General features: G+C 46.7%; 1 long non-coding RNA gene across 1 annotated transcript; it reads right to left on the minus strand.

The window, feature by feature from the left end:
* Positions 1–11,794: 11,794 nt before the first annotated feature.
* LOC120392942 lies at positions 11,795–22,318 on the minus strand. The gene is made up of 3 exons (XR_005591835.1): positions 21,864–22,318; positions 19,835–20,267; positions 11,795–12,097 (listed from the first exon to the last, which is right to left on the minus strand). It is a non-coding gene; the product is annotated as an uncharacterized LOC120392942 (long non-coding RNA).
* Between the last annotated feature and the right edge of the window lie 773 nt (positions 22,319–23,091).

Here is a 23,091-nt window from a genome sequence, read left to right on the forward strand (position 1 = left end):
TAACTATCCATCTTCCTTCTTGCTTGTACCTCTTAAATAAGAGCTTCGGGATGGGGAGAGAGTGCTACTGATAACTGAGAAACACTCAATTAGTTCCTTAACTTTTTCAGGTAGGCCTCCCTTTATTTGCAGCCAAAACTTTTCATGACCCCTGTAGACGGGCGGTACTCATCCCTGCCGCGCCTCCTGCTGGTTGGTCACGGAATGTCCCTCGGTCCAGCCCTGGAGCGCCCTCAGCAGGCTGGTGACCCGCCTGTTCTCTGGCCCCGGCGTCCCTCCCTGGACCCGGTGCCCCCTATCTATGGTTGGGTCTCCCCCTCCCAGGGGAACCCCACGCTACTATCCCCGCCTTGCCTCAGTAGTGGCTACTGACAGTCATGGTCTAGCCCCACACCCTGGGGCAGACTGCAGTATCAGCCTACTCATCACAGGCAATAGGGGGTTTGGACCTGCTGCCTTGTCCTACCCCTGGGCTGCCCTCTGCAACCCCCAGTACCCGTTAGCCCAAAGCTAGGCCGCAGCCTGGGGCTTTCCAGGCTGGAGCTTCCCCAGCTCCTCAGCCTGTTCCCAGCCCTGCTTCACCCAGGTACTCTAGCCTCAGCCTCTAGGCAGCCAGGCCCATCTCTCTCTGGAGCCAGAGAGAGACTCTGTCTGGGCTCTGGCTTCCCTGCTTCTTATAAGCCCCAGGGCTTCAGTTTGGGGCGTGGCCTCCAGCTGCAGCCACTTTCCCACTCAGCCCAGCTCTGTCAGGCCACTTTTAACCCCTTAAAACCCCGGAGCAGGGTCCACCCTGCTACAACCCCCTTCTTACATCGACTACAAATGTAGAAGCAAACCTGTGAATGATAACAATGGTAAGCCTATATAAATTAGTTGTCTTTTTTTCTAGAGGCTGACAAAGAATACTTGACCTTGAAGGATGAGGAGATAAGGGGATTGGGGAAATGAGCTTTTGATTTGCTTTCGATTGTAATAACATTTACAACTCCCCATGGCCCCGCTGATTGCCTTTTGTGACCCCACCGTGGGTCATGACACACCAGTTGAGTGATACTGAACTAATGAATTCAGCTTAATAGTATGCTTACATGGGTGCTTTTCGCCCATAGATCTCAAAGCTTTTTCAAAAGGTGAATAAGTAGTATTAGTTTCACTTGCCAGATGGGGAAAATGGGGTACTCTGTACCCTCAAGGCAAGCCAGTTAAGTCTGACAGAGTAGGGATGGGAATGTAATTTTCTTTTACCCCCACCCAGCACCCCCAGCACTTGGATAACAGGAATCACTCATGCTCTGGTGGGAGACTCCCCGCTCCCAGCTCCCCGCAGCAGGCAGGGTAGGATAGTGTTGTTAGGATAGATGTTGTACAAAATACAGTTGTTTGACTACTGGGCCCCTTGGTGCAGCCACTGATCGGCCCCTGTGGCTAGGGAATGGTCTTATGGGATTTCAGGCCCAATCATGTGCAGTGCTGGTGGCATTCTTCACAGGATGGACACCTGTCCTACTGACCTTGCAGCTGCAGCTCAGCAAAAATCAGACCCTTCCCCAAGAAAACTGCTGAGCAATCTCCAGATTAACCACCTTGACATAACTCCTGGTCAGGGCTGGATTTGAACCTGTGCCCTAGTAACAAGAAGCAGGGCATAGGACTAGTTGAAGTTGCCATAGCCACTCTGCTTCCTTTTCCAGATGTGTTTTCCCTCCCCATGTTTCTCCTCCCTGTCATTCATTTAAAATGTGTACATTGACCTCTGCGCTGCGTGCTCCATGCACTGGCTGCCAGCTCCCTAACAACCACCCCTCCACAGTATCCAGGGGAGTATAATGTGGCCTGGTTCTCTGATTGCTTAAACCCAGAGAAGTCAGGAGTACATCTGTGGGGTTGTGCCGATGGAAAATCCATGTACCTGAGAAGGAATCCAGCTCACAGAATATAGATGTGGCCACACAATACACTGACCTTTAAGATCTAATGAGAACTCCCTGCTCTCTTGATGGATTTAGCTTTTCATGCCCATCTCCATACTTTATACATTGTAAGTGAAACATGCATCTGTTTTTCATTTGTAGCTTTTCATCTCAAGGAAAATGACAGGATGGTTACAGCAGCAGGGCGAGTGTGGGCTGCAGCTAATAAATGGCCATTTGTTAGTGTTGTATAGATTTGAGGGGATAGAGGGATCTATTCCCAGGCTGTAATTTTACTGCAGGATTAACATCATCACATAACATTTGACATGTTTTCTTCTTCATTTCCCCACACAAGCCCTTGGAGATACAAGCAATATCCTCCTTTGTCTGGAGGAGCTGAGTATGGGCTAGTGAGAGATGGAAAGGGGAGGATGGGAGGAGAGGCAAGGTGACAAGAGAAGATAGAATGGCTGTGGAGAGTGAGAGGAGAAAGGAGGGAAGGCAGAAGAGAGGTGATGAGATGAAGGGGGAGGGATAGCTCAGTGGTTTGAGCATTGGCCTGCTAAACCCAGGGTTGTGAGTCCAATCCTTGAGGAGGCCACTTAGGGATCTGGGGCAAAAATTGGTCCTGCTAGTGAAGGCAGGGGGTTGGACTCAATGACCTTTCAAGGTCCCTTCCAGTTCTAGGAGATTGGTATATCTCCTATTATTATGAAGAAGAAAGAGGGACTGAAAAACAAGAGATGCTGCGATAGATGGGGCAGGGAGAAAGAGGAGTCCTTGAATCACAGAATGATGGAAGGACTCTGGGGTACCTCTAGGGTGGCCAGACAGCAAATGTGAAAAATCGGGACAGAGTGGGGGGTAATAGGATCCTATATAACAAAAAGACCCAAAAATCAGGACTGTCCCTATAAAATCAGGACATCTGTTCACCCTAGGTACCTCTCTCTCCTCATTAGTTAATGTTTGTAGAATGCTTTTGGAATTTAAATATTAAACTGAACTTCCATTTATACAGCAATTTTTATCTTGGAGGCTGCCACTTTTTGACTAACGGACTCTACAAGCTTCCTGTAGGAATAAGTTTATCCACTGCTGAAATGCAGCTACCTCTAGGGTGGAGCACAGTAGCTGTTTAACAGCACACAGCAACATCACACACCGGCTTAGGACAGGGAATGAAGTAAACACCATATCCAGCTGAAAGTGAAACTTATGGAAGCAGAATGTAATTACCCAAAAGGAATTTGGCTAGGACCCTGAGGTTAAGAAGCCTGCTCTCATGAAAAGTGCCAGGGGATCTTTAATGACCACAAATGGTCAAGGCCTTAGTGGCATGCCTCACCCAAAAGCTGGTGAAGCCATTAGGAAAACACTGATGGTGGTGAATAGATGAAGGGTGGGGTTTTCAGAAGTGCGTAAGTGACTTAGGAGCACAAGTCTCATTGAGAGCCAGGGAGGCCATGTCTACATGACAAAATTCAGTCGACCTAACTTAGGGCAGCATACAGCCACCGCAGTAATCACATCGCTTGTGCATGTCTATGCTTTGCTCCTGGTGTCGGCAGTGTGGGTCCTCACCAGGAGCGCTCCTATCGATTGTAATGTCAGGGTGGAGCATTGTGGGACAGCTCCTGAAAGCCAGTAACAGTCAACGTAAGCAATGCAGTGTCTATAATGACACTACATCGACCTTGACTCTACGCCACTCGTGGAGGTGAAGTTAAGGCGGCGTCACGGGGAGTTATGTCAGCAGGAATGAAATGTAAGTGTAAACACTTCCCTTGTTAGGTCAATGCAAGGCAGCTTACGTTGATCTAACTCTGTAGTACAGACCAGGCCTGAGACTTTTGCTCTCAACTCACTTAGGTGCGTTTGAAAATCTCACCCAAAAAACTGGTGTGTGGCCTTCAGTATGGCAGCCGGGGTGCCATGGTCTCATAGGCCTGCTTGCGGCTTCCTCTTACTGCTGTTCAGAAGCTGTTCCTGTGGTGTAGTCCTGCAAGAGACAAAGGGGAATTCAGACCAGCTGTGCGGAGATGCCTCACCCCCTCTGCTTCCACAAGGCACTAAGGAACCACAGGAGAGGCTGCCATTCTAGGACAGCACTGGGATCAGCCTGTGTCTAGGAGGCTTATGCATTTGTAACAGCCATATCACTCATCCAGCAGCCAGGAAAAGCAATCGCTGGCAAATGTAATGACATAATGTTAGGCAAACTATGTAAATATGGTTTGGGCTACATTCATAATCCCGCACCGCAAGCTGCATTTTTCATGGGAGCTGCAGCCAGGTTTCCTGGATAATCGTAATCGTTTCTGACACGAAAGCGTCTTCTCCTGTTTCATGACTTATTTCCCCTGTATCATTTAAATGTATTAAAACACTGTTAGTGCAGAAAGAAGGCATCATGTTAGCATAATATCTAATCAGAACTAGCCTGCCTGGCCCCGCAGGGTTTATTTATTTATTTTGTGTCTGTTCACTCTGTTTTCTTGTTAGATTGGAGGGCCCTTCTTTGACATACTCATTTGTTCTGCTGTGTAATGGAATAGGATCTTTCAGAGCTGCTGACATCTGCTTCGTTCCTGAGATCTGCAGAAGCCAGCCGGCAAAGCAATAATAATAATGCTAGGAAGCAAGAGAACAAAGTTAAACATGAGGAGGAGGAGATTAAAAAAAAAATGTAGGAAATTGGCTGTCAAACCGTGTTGTGATCCGTTGCATGTGTGTGTCAGATGTGTTTTGTCTGGGCTTGATTCTCTTAGTCACACCTTCTTTACAACGGTGCAGCTATATTGCCATCAATTAATGTACTCCCGATTTACACTTGTATAGTGTAAGTGAGAAGAGGCTCATGCTATGTGTGTTTGTACAGTAGGGGGATTGCATTCTGTTCTCACTGAAATGCAATGTCATTTTTCTGGGCCTGATTCAGCACTGGGTTTTCCAACTTTATCCTGGTGGAACTCCATTGAAATAAATGGAGTTGCACTGATGTAAAACTGAAGTAATGCAATGGTGAATCAGGATCATTGACTTCACTGGAGTTGTGCCATAGTCGCACTAGTATAATGATGAGGAAAAATCATGCCCTGTGTGTGAATAATAATAAACCCTTGCATTTCTGTAGCACCTTTAATCTGTAAAATAGGGACAATTCTTCCCACGGCTCAGGGGTGTTGTCAGAGGAAATTCATTAATGTTGTGATACTTCAGCGATGGGGCCATATAAGTGCCTAGATAGAGCAAATGGTGGGTAGCAGTAACCTTATTTTACAGATGGGGAAGCTGGGGCTCAGAGGGGGGAATTGACCTGCCCATGACCACACAATGACCTGCCCATGACCGCCAACAGGGCGGCTAACAGGGGAGTTTGAGTGGGAGTTTGGAGGGGGAGGTGGAAGGGGGCGGCACCGTGTCCCCTGTGCTCCCCAGGTAAGAACGCCAAGCGAGGCCGAGACAGCAGCAGCCAGCAGCCATGAGCCAAGCAGCAGAGGACACACCGAGGATGAGAGCATGCAGCAGCTGCGGTATGTACCTGGTCCTAGCGGGGGACCCAGAACAGTACTATGTATGCATGAAGTGCCGCCTAATAGAGCTGCTGGAGGAAAAGATCCAGGGCCTAGAGCTGCAGGTAGAAACCCTGATAGAGAATAGAAGGGGGTTTGAGCAGCTGATGGAGCAATGGCAAGCAGTAACTGAAGGGGAACGCCCAGGGGCACAGGGGGGAGCAGGGGCTGAGGCCACTGAGGGGGGACCACCAGATGAGGAAGATGGGCGGTGGAAGCATGTGACTGTGAGAAGCAGGCCAAGGAAAAGGAGAGCCAGTGAGGGGGAAATTGAGCTAAGGAACAGGTTTGAAGGTTTGGAGAATGAGGAAGGGGTAAAGCAGATGGTCGCTGACGGTGGGAGGCCAAGGAAAAAGAGACGAGCGGCCAGTCCCATAGAAAAAGGGGAGGAGTCTATGGAAGTAGCACCAAGTTTGGGCCCAGGGAGGATACAGGATGGCTTAAGGGGAACCACAAGGGATGATAGGAATGGAAGGAGCTTGCAACCAGGGGGAACGGGGGATAGGTTAGAGGACCGCACTGTCCCCAGGCGAAGGCAGGTCTACGTGATTGGGGATTCCATACTGAGAAGGTTGGACAGGCCTGTGACCAGGGCCGATCCGGAGAACAGAAGGGTGTGCTGTCTACCGGGCGCTAAAATACAGGATGTGGACCTGAGGTTGAAAAGGATCCTAAGAGGAGCAGGTAAGAACCCTTTGGTCATCCTTCATGTGGGAACGAATGACACTGCTAGATTCTCGCTAGAAAGGATCAAGGGAGACTATGCTAGGTTGGGTAAGACGCTCAAGGAAATTGAGGCTCAGGTGATCTTCAGTGGGATCCTACCTGTCCCTAGGGAAGGGCGCCAAAGGGGTGACAGGATCGTGATGATTAATAGTTGGCTGAGGGAGTGGTGTTACAAGGAGGGCTTTGGGATGTATGGGCACTGGGAGGCTTTTGAGGACAGACAACTGTTCTCACGGGATGGGCTCCACCTAAGTAGGGAAGGAAGTAGACTTCTAGGAGGGAGGCTGGCTCATCTGATTAAAAGAGCTTTAAACTAGACACTGGGGAGACGGCAGGAGAGGTCCTGGTGCTCTCCACGCCAAATTTATACATTGGGAGTGAGAACAACAAGATAACAACAGATATAGCCAGAGGGGACGGTTAGGTGTAAGGAAGAGGGGGACGGATACTAGATCTACAAGTCATACTGGAAGTACTGTGTCCCTACCGAGTTGGGTGAAAAGAGTGAGAGGAGCCCAACAGGAAAAATTAGGATGTTTGTTCACCAATGCAAGAAGCTTAGGTAACAAAATGGAGGAACTGGAGCTCCTGGTCCGAGAATTGAAACCAGATATCGTAGGAATAACTGAAACATGGTGGAACGGTAGCCATGACTGGAGTACAGGTATGGAAGGGTATGTGCTGTTTAGGAAAGACCGATGCAAAGGTAAAGGTGGGGGAGTAGCATTGTATATCAATAATGAGGTGAAATGTAATGAGATAACTAGCAATGCAATGGATAATACGGAGTCTGTTTGGGCAATGGTCACATTGGGGAAAAAAACTACCAGAGCCTCACCTGGGATAGTGATTGGGGTGTGCTATAGACCGCCGGGATCTAGCTTGGAGACAGATAGAGAGCTCTTTAATGTTTTTAAGGAGGTAAATACTAATAGGAACTGCTTGATCATGGGGGACTTTAACTTCCCGGATATAGATTGGGAAACAAATGCTAGTAATAATAATAGGGCTCAGCTTTTCCTAGACGTGATGGCTAATGAATTCCTTCATCAAGTGGTTGCTGAACCGACGAGGGGGGATGCCATTTTAGATTTGATTTTGGTGAGTAACGAGGACCTTGTTGAGGAAATTGTTGTAGGGGACAACCTTGGCTCGAGTGATCATGAGCTAATTCGTTTCAAAATAAATGGGAGGATAATCAATAGTGCATCTGAGACTAGGGTTTACGATTTCAAAAGGGCTAACTTTACTAAATTAAGGTGACTAGTTAGGGAAGTGGACTGGACTAACATATTTAGGGATCTAAAGGCAGATGATGCCTGCGGTTACTTCAGGTTGAAGTTGCAGGAGTTGTCAGAGGCATGTATCCCGAGAAGGGGAAAACGGCTCATAGGTAGCAGTTTTAGACCGAGCTGGATGAGCAAGCGTCTTAGAGGGGTCATTAAGAAAAAACAGAAAGCGTACCAGGAGTGGAAAATGGGAGGGATCAGCAAAGAAACCTACCTTATTGAGGTCAGAGGGTGTAGGGAAGCAGTGAGAAAGGCAAAGCGACGGGTGGAGATGGACCTAGCGAAGGGGATTAAAACCAATAGCAAACGGTTTTTAGCCATATAAATAGGAAGAAAACCAAGAAAGAAGAAGTGGGACCGCTTAAAACTTTAAACGGAGTGGAGATTAGGGATAATCTTGGAATGGCACAATATCTGAACGAATATTTTGCCTCGGTCTTTAATGAGGCTAATGAAGGGCTAAGGAATAGTGATAGAGGGACCGATGGGAATGAAGATATGGGGGTAGACATTACGGTATCTGAGGTAGAAGCCAAACTTGAACAACTTAACGGAAGTAAATCGGGGGGCCCAGATAATCTTCATCCTAGAATATTAAGGGAATTGGCGAGTGATATTGCTAGCCCGTTAGCGATAATCTTTAATAAGTCTCTAAATTCGGGGGTTGTACCGTTTGACTGGAGATTAGCTAATGTAGTTCCTATATTCAAGAAGGGGAAAAAAAGTGACCCGGGTAACTACAGGCCTGTTAGTTTAACATCTGTAGTATGCAAAGTCATGGAAAAAATCTTAAAAGAGAGAGTGGTTCCGGAGCATGAGACGGTGGCAACTGGGATAGATTACAGCATGGATTTACGAAAGGTAGATCGTGCCAAACCAACCTGATCTCCTTCTTTGAGAAAGTAACAGATTTTTTAGACAAGGGAAATGCGGTGGATCTAATATATCTGGATTTCAGTAAGGCGTTTGATACGGTACCGCATGAAGAATTACTGGTTAAATTGGAAAAGATGGGGATCGAAATGAAAATCCAGAGGTGGATAAGGAGCTGGTTAAAGGGAGACTTCAGAGGGTAGTATTGAAGGGGAACGGTCGGGTTGGAGGGGGGTTACCAGTGGAGTTCCTCAAGGTTCGGTTTTGGGTCCGATTTTATTCAATCTATTTATTGCTGACCTGGGAACCAAGAGTAGGAGTGGGCTGATAAAGTTTGCGGATGACACCAAGTTGGGAGGTATTGCCAATTCGGAAAAGGATCGGGATATCCTCCAGGGAGATTTGGATGACCTTGTAAACTGGAGTATTAGTAACAGGATGAAATTCAATAGTGAGAAGTGTAAGGTTATGCATTTAGGGATGACTAACAAGAATTTTAGTTATAAGCTGGGGACGCACCAGTTGGAAGTAACGGAGGAGGAGAAGGACCTAGGAGTCCTGGTTGATCGTAGGATGACTATGAGTAGGCAATGTGATGTGGCGTTAAAAAGCTAATGCGGTCTTGGGATGCATTAGGCGAGGTATTTCTAGTAGGGATAAGGAGGTGCTAGTCCCGTTATATAAGGCGTTGGTGAGACCTCATTTGGAGTATTGTGTGCAGTTTTGGTCTCCCATGTTTAAGAAGGATGAATTCAAACTGGAAAGGGTACAAAGAAGGGCCACTAGAATAATCCGAGGAATGGAAGGCCTGTCGTATGAAAGGAGACTTGAGGAGCTCAGTTTGTTTTCCTTAACCAAAAGAAGGATAAGAGGAGATATGATTGCACTCTTTAAATATATCAGAGGGATAAATACCAGGGAAGGAGAGGAATTATTTCAGCTCAGTGCTAATGTGGACACGAGGACAAACGGATATAAATTGTCAGTCAGGAAATTCAGGCTTGAAATTAGACGAAGGTTTCTAACCATCAGGGGAGTGCAATACTGGAACAGCCTACCGAGGGAAACAGTGGGGGCGAAGGACCTCCATGACTTTAAGATTAAGCTAGATAAGTTTATGGAGGAGATGGTATGATAGGATAACGGGCTTAGTCAATAGGTCAATTAAGTGCCACACTGGTAAATAGTACAATGGGTCAATGATATGATATAATCTTTTTCCAGAGGGTATGGCTGGAGAGTCTTGCCCGCATGCTCGGGGTTCAGCTGACCGCCATATTTGGGGTCGGGAAGGAATTTTCCTCCAGGGAAGATTGGCAGTGGCCCTGGAGGTTTTTCGCCTTCCTCCGAAGCATGGGGCAGGGGTTGCTTGCTAAAGGAGTGGGTGGATCGGCTTATGTGGCCTGCATCTAGCAGGAGGTCAGACTAGATGATCATAATGGTCCCTTCTGATCTTGAATTCTATGATTCTATGAATGAGAAAGCTGGAGAATATGACTAGAACCCAGGAATCCTGCCTGGCTCCTGGTCTAACTGCTAGATGGGCGTGGGAGGGGTATAATGACATTGGTCTGGTAGGGTTAGAGAAGGTAGGTTTAGATTTTGCAAGGAAAAGACCTGTTTGTTGCAGGAAAGGCTCTGGGATAAAAATGTAGATTTTTAGAGCCTGTTGTGGAAGAGAGAACAGATGACCATACCCAGTCATAAGAGCAGTGAGTCAGATCCTGACCCCCCTAAGAAAACATAAGAATGTCCATAATGGGTCAGACCAATGGTCCATCTAGCCCAGTATCCTGTCTTCCGACTCTGAAGCCAATGCCAGGTGCCCCAGAGGGAATGAACAGAACAGGGCAAGTATCAAGTCATCCATCTCCCGTCGTCCACTCTCAGCTTCTGGCAGTTAGAGGCTTAGGACATGTAGAACATGGCGTTGGATCCCTGACCATTTTGGCTAATAGCCATTAATGGATCTATCCTTCATGAACTTAGCTACTACTTTTTTGAACAAAGTTATACTTTTGGCCTTCACAACATCCCTGGCAATGAGTTCCACAGGTTGACTGTGCATTGTGTGAAGTCCTTCCTTAGGTTTGTTTTCAACCTGCTGCCTATTTCATTGGGTGACCCCTGGTTCTGGGTTATGTGATGGGGTACATAACATGTTCTTATTTACTTTCTCCACACTAGTCATGATTTTATAGACCACTATCATATTCCCCCTTAGGCCTGGTCCACACTGGGGGGCATGCGACTTACCTCCCGTCCTCACCGCTCGGGATCGACGTCCGCGGCTCCCCCATCGACTCCGCTACCACCACTCGCTCCGGTGGAGTTCCGGAGTCGACGGGAGCGCGTTCGGGGATCGATATATCGCGTCTAGATGAGACGCGATATATCGATCCCCGCAAAATCGATTCAGCGGGTAGTCTGGACGTACCCCAAGTCATCTTTTGCATGCTAAGAAGTCCCAGTCTTTTTAATCTCTCCTCATATGGAAGCTGCTCTATACCCCTAATCATTTTTGTTGCCCTTCTCTGTACTTTTTCCACTTCTAATATCTCTTTTGAGATGTGGGTGACCAGAACTGTACGTGGTATTCCAGGTGTGGGTTTATACTGTGGCATTATGATATTTTGTCTTATCTGTCCTTTTCCTAACACTCTGTTCGCTTTTTTGACTGCTGCTGCACATGGAGTGGATGTTTTCAGAGAACTATCCCTATTGATCCCAAGACCTCTTTCTTGAGTGGCAACAGCTAATTTAAACCCCATCATTTTGTATGTAGACATGGGATTATGTTTTCCAGTGCGCATTACTTTGCATTTATCAACACTGAATTTCATCTAGACACCCAGTTTTGTGAGATCCCTTTGTAACTCTCTTTGCAGTCAGCTTTAGACTTCACTATCTTGAGTATTGTTGGCAAATTTTGCCACCTCACTGTTTACTACTTCTGTTGGCATGGCTATGTCAGGGGTTGTTTGAGCTGTGATTTTTTTTGACCAACAGAGCTGTTCTGGTAGAAGCCCCTAGTGTAGACACAATTATACCGGCAAAATTGTGGTGTTTTGTTTTCCAGTGTAGCTTATTTAGCTCAGCAGGGCTGGAATGAGCTATACCAGCAAAAGTGCCATTTTTGCTGGTATGAGTTGTGGCTACCACACTAGGTGAGCTTTGCTTGTATAACATACAGGTATAGCTATACTAGTGAAGCACTCCTAGTGTAAACCTGGCCTAAGGATCCTGATCGGAACTTCACAGCTGGCTTGAATGTCTAGGGTCAGAAAGAAAACTCTAGGTTAAAACTGTTGATCTTGGAGAAAGTGGGGGGAAATACTGGTCCTCCTAATCTTTATCCTCTGGCTCAGGAGAAGAGAGTAGAAGTGAGACTAAAGAAAGAGGTTTTTCAGGGGTGACATTGATTTTTAAGGCCACATACTACACAGATACATGATAGACAGGTGAAAATACACATCTTCTGGGAAGTGAAACCTGGGCTTTAGCTGCTGAATGGCATCTGGGAGGAAAGCATGATGCTGAGTGTTGGGGTGCACATGCAGGATCAGCTTCACGTCTGTTTTGTTGGCAGAACTTCAGCAGGCTGCTTCACACTCTAGATCAGCTCATGTGTCACCAACTGCTTCCTCCAGCACTGCTGATATTTCAGGTCACAGGTCTATAGTGACCTTGATGCATCAATACGTGGAGTGGAGATAGGCACCTAGTGGGATTTTTGAAAAGTACCATTTCAGAGTTAGAACAAAAACAACGAGGAGTCCTTGTGGCACCTTAGAGACTAACAAATTCATTTGGGCATAAGCTTTCATGGGCTAGAACCCACTTCCATCAGATGCATGGAGTGGAAAATACAGGAGCAGGTACAAATACATGAAAGGATGGGGGTTGCTTTACCAAGTGTGAGCTCAGTCTAATGAGATCAATTAACAGCAGGATACCAAGGGAGGAAAAATAACTTTTGAAGTGGTAAGAGAGTGGCGCATTACAGACAATTGACAAGAAGGCGTAAGTAACAGCAGGGAGAAATTGGTATTGGGGAAATTAAGTTTAGGTTTTGTAATGACCCAGCCACTCCCAGTCTTTATTCAGGCCTAATCTGATGGTATACAGTTTGCAAATTAATTCCAGTTCTGCAGCTTCATGTTGGAGTCTGTTTTTGAAGTTTTTGTTGTTGTTGTTGAACACTTGCCACTTTTAGGTCTGTTATTGAGTGACCAGAGAGATTGAAGTGTTCTCCTACTAGTTTTTTAATTTTATGATTCCCGATGTCAGATTTGTGTCCATTTATTCTTTTGCATAGAGACTGTCCGGTTTGGCCAATGTACATGGCAGAGGGGCATTGCTGGCACATGATGGCATATATCACATTGGTAGATGTGCAGGTGAACGAGCCCCAGATGGTGTGGCTGATGTGATTAGGTCCTATGATGGTGTCCCTTGAATAGATATGTGGACAGAGTTGGCACTGGGGTTTGTAGCAGGGTTTGGTTCCTGGGTTGATGTTTTTGTTATGTGGTGTGTAGTTGCTGGTGAGTATTTGCTTTAGGTTGGGGGGCTGTCTGTAGGTGAGGATTGGCCTGTCTCCCAAGGTCTATGAGAGTGAGGGATTGTCCTTCAGGATAGATTGTAGATCCTTGATGCGCTGGAGAGGTTTTAGATGGGGGCTGCAGGTGACAGCTAGTGGTTTTCTGTTATTTTCCTTGGGCCTGTCTTGTAGTAGGAGACAGCTCTCTGCTCTCGTCCCCTTACGCCCCTACTCGTGCTACATTGATGATATCTTCATCATCTGGACCCATGGGAAGGAGGCCTTTGAGGAATTCCACCAAGATTTCAACAATTTCCACCCTACCATCAACCTCAGGAGACAGCCTTGGCACACAGCAGCTGTGGATAGTGCAACTGTTTCCGAGTAGCGTGGGAGAAGGTCTGATGATGAGAAGGGGATTGAAAAAGGGTAGCAAAAAAATACCGAGTTTGGTTAAAAACAACAAATAGATGAGTAATTTTCATCTTCATTACGTGATGTTAGTCTTCATTACTTGATTTTTCATTGGCAGTAACTGAGAGCAACAGACACTGGGAATTGAAACAAGGCTATTTGGCAATGAAGATGACTGAGGAAAAACACTGTATTTCTTTATAGCAGGTGCCTAAAAAATACTGATCTGTGCTATGGGCCTGCTTCTGCTCCAAGTGAAACCAATGGCAAAACTCCCATTGACTTAAGTGGAAACAGGATTGATCCCTGTTTGCTTATGCTCCAGCAGTGAGAGGTTGTATGTAGTTTAAGGGAAAATCCCAGTGAGAATCTTTCATTACCCAGCTAAGTTTAATGGCCACAATTTTCAAACCTGTGTGAATAAAGTTAAGCTCCTAAATTAATATTTAGGCACCTAAGTCAAAGTTTTTTGGTTTGATTTCCAAAAATGCTAAGCATCTGCAGCTCTTAGTAGGATGTCTGGGTGCTGAGCAGTTCTGCAAAAAAAAAAAAAATAATAATAATAATAATAAAAAAATCAGACCATCTTTATTTTGGTGCCCAAATACAGATTTGGGATCTTAACTGTAGGCGCCCAGGTTTAAAAAAAAAATTGGATTATGTCTGTAGGAGACACGGGTGAGCACAATTTTGCTTCCTTCCCTCAAACACACAAACAAACAAGACTTCACTTAACTGTCAGCAGCACCCAAAGGACTGATTTATGGTACATCCATGTTGCATTGTTACAGGGTATTGATTTCCCCTGCCGTGTTTCAGAAAACTCCCAGCATAATGCAACTATGAATTACTCAAAAATGGATGTTCAGACCTTCTTTTACTGGGCAGGATAAAGCAAACTGAGTTGGCTATACGAGCCACAAGTAAACCAAACAGGCCAAATTCTGCCTAATGCACAGCCCATCCCTAATGTTCCATCACTTGTTAGAGATACGAGATGGAACCCTGAAGGATTCTTAATGGAACTACAGAGACCCAACCATTCCAATTCTATGTGGAGCAGGGACCCAGGTTTCTGGGATACTCTTCTGGAAAAATTCTCACAAGAGTTAATCTTAATAGTTAAACTTATTGGGTTATTAAAGAACCAAAAACTAACTAATCTCCACCTCCCAAACAGAATAATAAGGCACGGCGAATAAACAGACTAGATGACCTCTTAAGGTCTCTTCCAGCCCTATCTTTCTATGTTTCTATGGCCATGCTCCTTTCTTCCCCCACAAATCAGCCATTCTGTCAGCCATATACAAAGGGGAAAAACAGATTAATAGGCATTCCAGTGCCACTGAAATAGTGGCAAACTCCCATTGGTTTCAATGGGACCAGATCTTCACCCATAGTTTTTAAGGCTACAAAGGACTATTCTGATCATCTAGACTGACTTCCTGCACAATATAGGCCATAGAATTTCATCCAATGATTCCTATGTCTAGGACAGTGACTTGTGGTTGAACGAGAAAGAACATCAAGCAGCAGAGGTGATATCTTCTTAGGAAGGGTCCTCAACCTATCTGTTTCTGGATGCATCTATCACTTTTTAAAGGGCTGATCCAAATCAATGGGGAAAAATTCTATTGAATTTAATGGGAGATGGTTTGGGCCCTAGATCAGCTATATAGTCTCTCAGCCTTACTGGACCAATTCCATCCCCAGTGTGACTAACTGAAAGCTAATGTCATTAGGCTAGAGATGAATTTGGCCCATTATTTTCAAGGCAACACTCAGATAAGTATAGTGACATTTCTCAACTTCTTCCCGCCATCTGGAGAAGGACTAAGGTTGAGTTGAGTGAACAACCTGATGAGAGAAAGTAGATTAGATTACATTGTGATCTCAGTTACACCAGTGTAAATCAGGAATAACACTACAGAAGTCAAGGGAATTAATCCAGATTTTCCCTGGTGTAACTGAACAGAATTAGGCCATCTGTTTTACCACTCTTAGAAAAAGACAAGAAATAATATTTTCACTGATATAAATGATCCCTTATTTATTATCTTTCCTTTGGTGCTTTCTGATTCTTTCTTTCCCTATACCTGTGGGCTGTTTGGGATTTGTATGTAAGCCTCTTTTCAATTAATGTGATTAAAAACAGGAACATTTTAGTATCAGAATCCTGACAAAAACCATCAGGATGATTAGGCCAGGCTCAAACCTGAGGCTGAGAGTAGTGAAGGAGTTCGTAGTTAAATCCAGGCTGGCGTCGATACCAAGGATCAGTCCAAATTGGGTTCAGGGTCCTGGTCCTGAGGCAAGGTCTAAATCAAGCTGAGGTTGAAACCAGGAGTTCAAAAGCAGGAATGATCCACATTGTTGCCCAGACACTTCCTAAAATGTCCTTTGGTTTATAGAGGGTGGGGAGCCAATCAGGAGCCACGAGGCTGCTGCTTGTCAGACCTTTTGAGATGGACTTTCCCATGGTCTGTGTCAGCAGTAGATAGTGGAGTGCAAGCTGGCTGCTGCTGGTGGCAGTGTGAAGGTGTTCACTGCCTGACAGCTCTGCAGGCCCAGGTACTGGGCCTCACAGTTCCCTCCAACCCCCCAGGGTGCCCTTGGTTCCCCCAGGTTCATGAGCCAAGTTGAAGGCTGCCAAGAGGTCAGGGGTATGGACTTGGGATGCTGGTGCCCAGTATCATTCTGTTGGACCATAGCCCTCACAGTCTACAAGGTACCAGAGAGATTCAAAAGCCAAACGTGGCTCCAGTATTTCTTGGACCTTGTACTTGTCATATCATTGGATCTGCTCTGGATGGTTGGGCCCGGAAAGCAAAGGGGTTGTTGATGTAGGGCTTTAGCAAGGGTACATGGAACACCAGGTGGATTTTGAGGGATCCAGGTAATTGAAGTCTCACAATTACTGGGCTGATTACCTGGCTGATAGAATATGACCCAAGGTATCAGTACTCCAGTTTACAACATGGCCAGCTGGCATGGAGGTGTTGGGCTGAGAGCTACACTTTTTGCCTGATGGTGAATGCTGGGCTTTTCCAGTGCCAGTGGTCACTGTTCTATTTGTAGTCTTGCTTTGCCTTGTCCAGATGTGCCTGGAATTCTTCTTGAACCTCATGGATTTCACTTACTCAGGCTGTGGGACTGGCAGAGGAGACAGGCATAGCCAGGTGGAGACGGAGGCACAAGCCACAGTTTGTGTAGAACTGATTCTGCATGGTGGAGATATGACTGGCATTGCTGTCAGCAAACTCTGCTTGGGGTAATAGGCTTGACCAGTTGTCCTGGGGGAAATTTATGAAGTAGCACAAACATTGTTCTAACATTTGATTTGCTCGCTTGGACTGATCATCAGTTTGTGGGTGATAGGCAGTGGATGTGTAACTGTGGACCCCAAGCAGTTGTAGTGTTTTGTGTCAAAACTGAGACAAACTGCAGACCCCAATCTGTTGTGACTTGCTGCAGGAATCCATGGAGATGTGACATGAATCACCAGGAGCTGGGCCGTTTCTTCTGTGAAGAAATGGGGTGCGCACTGGGGATGAAGTGTTAATTGGTTGACCGTGGTGAGGATTACAGTGTGCCCATCAGACACAAATGATCGACCATAAAGTCCAGGGTAATGGCTACCCAGGGTCTGGATGAAATCTCTGAAGGCATTACGGTACCCAAGGGTTCTGAGCATGGCATCTTGGGTCAGATGTATGTCACACAGGAATCAATCTACAAATGGATTGTCATGTGCATTCAGAGTCACCAGAAGGAGCGGGCCAACCAAATGGAGGATCTTGAGGCAACTCAGATGGCCTGCTGATGCAAGTCATAACAGAGCTATAGTACCTCTAACTGAGGGGGTTCTGATAGAACATACAGGCGGCCCTTGACATAGAGCAAGCCAAACCGGACCTGGTGTTGCCTCAGGCTTGCTGCCTCAAGTGCCTAGGGGGGTGTGGGGAGACTCCTTCCCTACAGATAAGTGGATCAGTGTCATGGGGCCTTGGGGCACTGCAGCATCCAGAAAGTTCCAGGGCTTGAGAATGCATGGGGACTCAGCATGGGAAAGGGGTGGTTCTTGGCTGGCAAGATATTCCTCTTTTCAGTACAAGGCACCAGAGGTCTTGTTCTGGGCTCCTGGGTAGTACATGAAGTGTTGTGAAGAACAGAACCCAGCAAAACTGCCTTTGATTCAGCGTCTTGGCTTGGCAGAAGTACTGTAAGTTTTTTATGATATGTGTAGGCCAGTACTGGGTACCAAGTACCCTCCAGGTAGTGGCACCACTCTTCGAAGGCCGCTTTGATGGCTGGAATCTCCTTATCAATAATTTCCTTATAGAATTCTGTTCAGCTGGATCATGTTTCATTGAGGCGTGAGGGAACATTACTTTGGGGCTCACCCAGACCAACCCTCTCTACTGGGCCTGGGTGTGGTCATTTCCCAAACTGGGTTGTGCAAAATGTGACAGGCGGTTGGAGAGAGCGTTACCAGATCCTCCACAATAGAAACACAGCCCATAGTGGATGGTATCCAGCAGATGGTTCAGGGTCAGGGCTGGAGATAGGTATCAAGGGGTGCCTGTCAGGTGATGGCCCAGATCCCTTCCTTTCCCCTTGTCACTTGCATAGCCTATTGTCAATGAGTGTGGTGAGGTCAATGAGTATGGTAAGTTGGTCAGGGCCCATCCTTAATCTCCTCACATAGTCTTAGGGTTGCCCGCAGTCCCTTATTACAAGGGACAGCCCTTATTTTTTTCATCTCTGTACAACAAGTTCAGGAGTTGCTGAGTTCTGCAAAAAGCAGCAAGAAATATCTGGGATGAATGTAGGTGAGCACTGCTTATTATTAGTAGTAGTAGACTCATAGACTAATAGACTTTAAGGTCAGAAGGGACCATTATGATCATCTAATCTGACCTCCTGCACAATGCAGGCCACAGAATCTCACCCATCCACTTCTATAACAAACCCCTAACCTATGTCTGAGTTATTGAAGTCCCCAAATTGTGGTTTGAAGACCTCAAGGTGCAGAGAATCCTCCAGCAAGTGACCCGTGTTCCATGCTGCAGAGGAAGGCGAAAAACCTCCAGGGCCTCTGCCAATCTGCCCTGGAGGAAAATTCCTTCCTAACCCCAAATATGGCGATCAGTTAAACCCTGAGCCTGTGGGCAAGACTCACCAGCCAGCACCCAGGAAAGAATTCTCTGTAGTAACTCAGATCCCACCTCATCTAACATCCCACCACAGACCACATCACAGTAGTAGTGATGATGATGATATTGGGAGGAGGGGTGACATGAGGGTGCTAAGAAAACAGTCCCTTAGTTTTGAAATACAGTGTTGGCAACCCTACGTAGTCCCCACTGGAATTGGTAGAGCCAGGCCTCTTCATTCCACTTGGTGTTGGAGACTAGTCATCAAAAGTGGGCAGTGTAGGTGCAGGCCAGCATGGTGGGGAGAGGTGACATGGTGGGAGGAGGGGATGTGGGATCACGTGTGCCCCCGCCTCCCCCCCCAGATTGCTCGGCCACACAGTGTGGCTGGGCCCCCTCCCTGCAGGGCAGCTGAACCAGTGAGCTGCAAGCTGTGCTGGGCAGGGACAGGCAGAGGCAGGAGGAATAGCTGGAAACTCAGGGAAGGGCCACTGCTTTAACTCTGCCAGGAGAGGCAGGAGGAACAGGTGGGAGCTGCAGAGAGGGACTGCTGCTTTCTGAGGGGTGGGGGGGCTGCTTTCTGAGAGGGGGAGACTACCTGGGGTGGTGGTGACTGGAGCTGTTCCGGGGTTGTGCACCCCCACTATCAGCAGGCAAAGGTTGTGTCTGATGGTGGGGATCATTGAATATGGTGGAAAATGCCTGGAGGAAAGCATTCCAGTCAGATAGCATTGGCTTGCTCACTCAAGTAGGAGCAAGGCTCAGTCCAACACTTCTCCCATGAGGATGCTAATAGCGAGTCCTACTTTTGCTCAGTCGGTGTGGTAGCACTTGGGGCGGAGCAGAAAAAACAAGCACATTGATTCAGAAACCCTCTGCATTTTTGACAGTCCCCATTAAAACATTCTGGGAGGGAAACCGGTGGTCCTGGATCTGGGCGCATGACTGCAGCACATGCCCAGAGGGGAGTGTTCACAACCCATAGCCGGGCCACCTGTCCTCATAGCATCTGTTATCTGGCATGCTGTGCCAGCTGGGCCCACAGTGGCATATTTCCATCATGGAGCTGGGCTGATTGCCTGTGCAGCTCTTGTTTTCTGTTGCAAACTGCATACTTGGGCTCACAGTGTGGGGAGCTCCTCCTCACAGTGTGGGGAGCTCCTCCTAAGCGGAGGTCAACTCATTCAGGCATCTCCAGCACCCTCTGGGGCATGCTGGGTAGGGAGTGGCCCACTGTCTCCATGCTCCCACAGGATAGCCCTTCACCACGAGCTAGGGTGGTACAGGCAAACTGTCAGGACCTTTGAAAAGGCAGTCAAGAATAATGGTTGGAGCAGGGACAAACCTGAGGCTGAGAGTAGCAGAGGAGCTTGTCGTCAAGTTCCAGGCCAGGATCAATCTCAAGGATCAGAGTTCGAGGCAGGTTTCAGGGTCCAGTTCTGGAGGCAAGGTCCAAATCTAGCTGAGGTCAAACCCAGGAGTTTGATAGCAGAAAGCTAGAATGGTCATAGCAGCTACAGAAAGTCCACACTGTTGTCTGGATGCTTCTTGGAATGCCACTTGGGTTTATATAGGGTGGGGAGCCAATCAGGAGCCATGAAGCTACTGCCTGTTGGACCCTTGAGGCAGGACTTCCTGAAGTCTGTATTTTTCAGTGAGTTGCGGGTAGTGGAGCGTGAACTAGCTTCTGTTGCTGCTGGATGGAAGTGTAGAGGTGTTCACTGAGTAGAAGATCTGCAGGCCTGAGTTTGAGAGCTGCTGGGCCTTATACATTGACTCTGAAAATTATAAGTCAGACATTAAGATCCTGTGGAGAACTGCAGAGCTATTCTGCTGATTCACCCTGTGACAAGGCATACTTGCCTAAAGTGACCATACGTACTGGTTTTACCAGTACAGTACTGGTTTTTTGGACATTGGTCTGGTTAGTCGTGAGATGTAACCAGTACAGTTTAGGACTACAAAATAAAAAATAAAAAATTATTAATTTATCAAAAGATTGAGTACATCAAATCAATCCTTGATAAACCAGCCTAAATCAATTTTATTAATTTATCCTAGTTTTAGTTTTATTTTACACGACGGTTCTCGTCATTGGATCTCGACAATACTCGGCATGTCCTGGTTTTAAATTTGAAAAAAATGGTCACCTTATACTTGCCCCACACTGGAGAAGAAGGGGTTAACCCCACATTGTGGGTGGAGGAAGCCACACACTCTCACCACTGCCTAGTTATGCTCAAACTGGAGCATCAGTATAAAAAGGGAGCAGCCCAGCCCGGTTGGGGCTGAGTGCCAGGGAAAGAGGATGTACATTGCCGGCTCCCTCCTGGAAGCTGCTGGAGCCCCAGATTGCAGAGGCCAAGTGCTCCAAGACCCAAGCGGATACCCAGCTGCCAGTGGAAGCCCAAGAGGGGATGGGGTCTTCGGGGGCTTTGTAAGCTGACTACCCCAGAGGCCCAGGAGGCTTGTGGTCATCAATGCTGGAAAACAGGGTAGGCAGTGACACAGGGGAACAAGACATTGGTCCAGTTGTGGAACCGTGACAAAAGCAGCATGTTTTGGACAGATCCTCACTGTTCTAGTGGCGAATCCATTTGTCACTATCAGGGCCCTGGGTTGGGACCTGGTGGCGCTGGGAGGGCCTAGGTCCGCCTACCCCAGCAGCCACCCAGCCATGGGTGACAGCCCATTTCCCCACTGGCTGCTAGGCCACACATCCCTGCAGAAGAGGGCAGCCATACTGGCTTTGGCCACCAGACCATGCAGCCCTGCAAGGGAGGGCAGTCATATTGACTCTCACCATGAGGACATTCTGTCCTGAGGCTAAGGGTGGTCATTGGGATCAATCTGGCTACAAAATGCCTTTAGTAGTCTGGGAGCATAATATAATACAATCTCATTCTGTGGGCTGATTAGTGATCGAATGGTAAGGGAGGTGTCATGTGAGTCATAAAAATCTACAGAATCATAATTTCAATGACAGAGTGGGGGGACTCCCTACCCTCTCAGTTCCAGGTTCTCCGGTTGGTGGAAATTTTGATAATACAGTGTTTTCAGAAATGGGTCAAGTTGGGTATCATTCAAAAGCTCTTTCTCCCATTAACACAATGGTAACACACATGGCAAACCTAGAACAATTATGTAGATATGCATTAAAAAAATGTTTAAAAATCAACTTTTTTTAAATTATACTTTAACACCAGGATGCATTGCTTATATAAAAAAAGACATTGGGCTTTGGTAATCCTATGGAAGTTAGCCTTGACATGTAAGACTGAACACAATTATCAAAATCATCATCAGTGTCATCTCCGTCTAGGGCACCACTGCTGGCACATTGTCACATTGATCCTCGTCCGTGCCACACTCACATGTCTCCGTACAAGGCAGGCTGCTAGCCAAACATTTGCAGGGCAGTGAGCATCTGGTCTTTGCACATGAGTATTTGATTAGCTGAAGGATTGATTTGAGAGCACATGATATTTTACACATAACTGGTGTGATCAGTCCATCCTCCAAGGACCATCCGTGCCTGAGAGGGGCAGGTAGTTTTGGATGCGTGCAATCATCCTGGAGCCATTCCACTGCATGATAATTCACCCTCTTGATAGCAGGTATAACTGCACCCCTTGTCAATGGCAATTATTCTCTATTTGTCAGCTTCTTGGAAAACAGCCACCAATGTAGTGCTCCAAGTGTCATAATGTTGGTCTTCAAATGGTAAATTCAGCATATGAACACCCCCAGTGCAATTATGACCTCATCAGTGACTGTGTTAGCCATTCTGAGCACCTTCAGAGCGAGGAGAGAGTCTTTGGAGGCTGAATCAAACGCCTTCCAGGAAGATAATCTGGTCTTTCCAGCCAACCTTCCAGTAGCATCGCGTCCTGAAAGGGAGTGGAAACTTGGCAGTGCAGCAGCTTGTAATGGTCTGAGTGATAGGAACTCATCTCTGAGAAATATACTGCTATGCTGTTCCCCAGCAGCAGACACAAAAACAATCTTGTGGAAGTCTTAGGCAGCATCTCACAAAGAGCACTGGAACATCTGGGTCCTGTGCAAAAATCTGGAGTTTAGTGGTGCCTCTATGGTGTCAGCCTCATCATGGGAATGATGAAGAAACTCCACTGAACAGTGCGAGGCAGCAACTTCATTATGTCATAGAATATCAGGGCTGGAAGGGACCTCAGAGGGTCATCTAGTCCAACCCCCTGCTTAAAGCAGGACCAATCCCCAAACAGATTTTTGCCCCAGATCCCTAAATAGCCCCCTCAAGGATTGAATTTACAATCCTGGGTTTAGTAGGCCAGTGCTCAAACCACTGAGCTATCATATGACAACAGAATTCTTTGAGCAATTCTTCACATGCTGGAGCATTTTTCCTGCAAAGTATGTGGTTATCTCATCCTTCGTGTGCCTACGAGACAGTAGCTTCTTCGCTGTGATATTGGACATGTTTGTAGAGTCAATGATTTTTGTATGGGACAGGTGTGATACCATGAAGTCTATTCTTTCTGGTAACATTTTTAATGGATTCATCTGCGTACATGTCAAACATGGGGTGGACTTTGTCACAGGTCCAGTATTTTCTCTGTAGCT

The sequence above is a fragment of the Mauremys reevesii genome, linkage group 1, assembly GCF_016161935.1.
Source record: "Mauremys reevesii isolate NIE-2019 linkage group 1, ASM1616193v1, whole genome shotgun sequence".
Classification (NCBI taxonomy): Eukaryota; Metazoa; Chordata; order Testudines; family Geoemydidae; genus Mauremys; species Mauremys reevesii.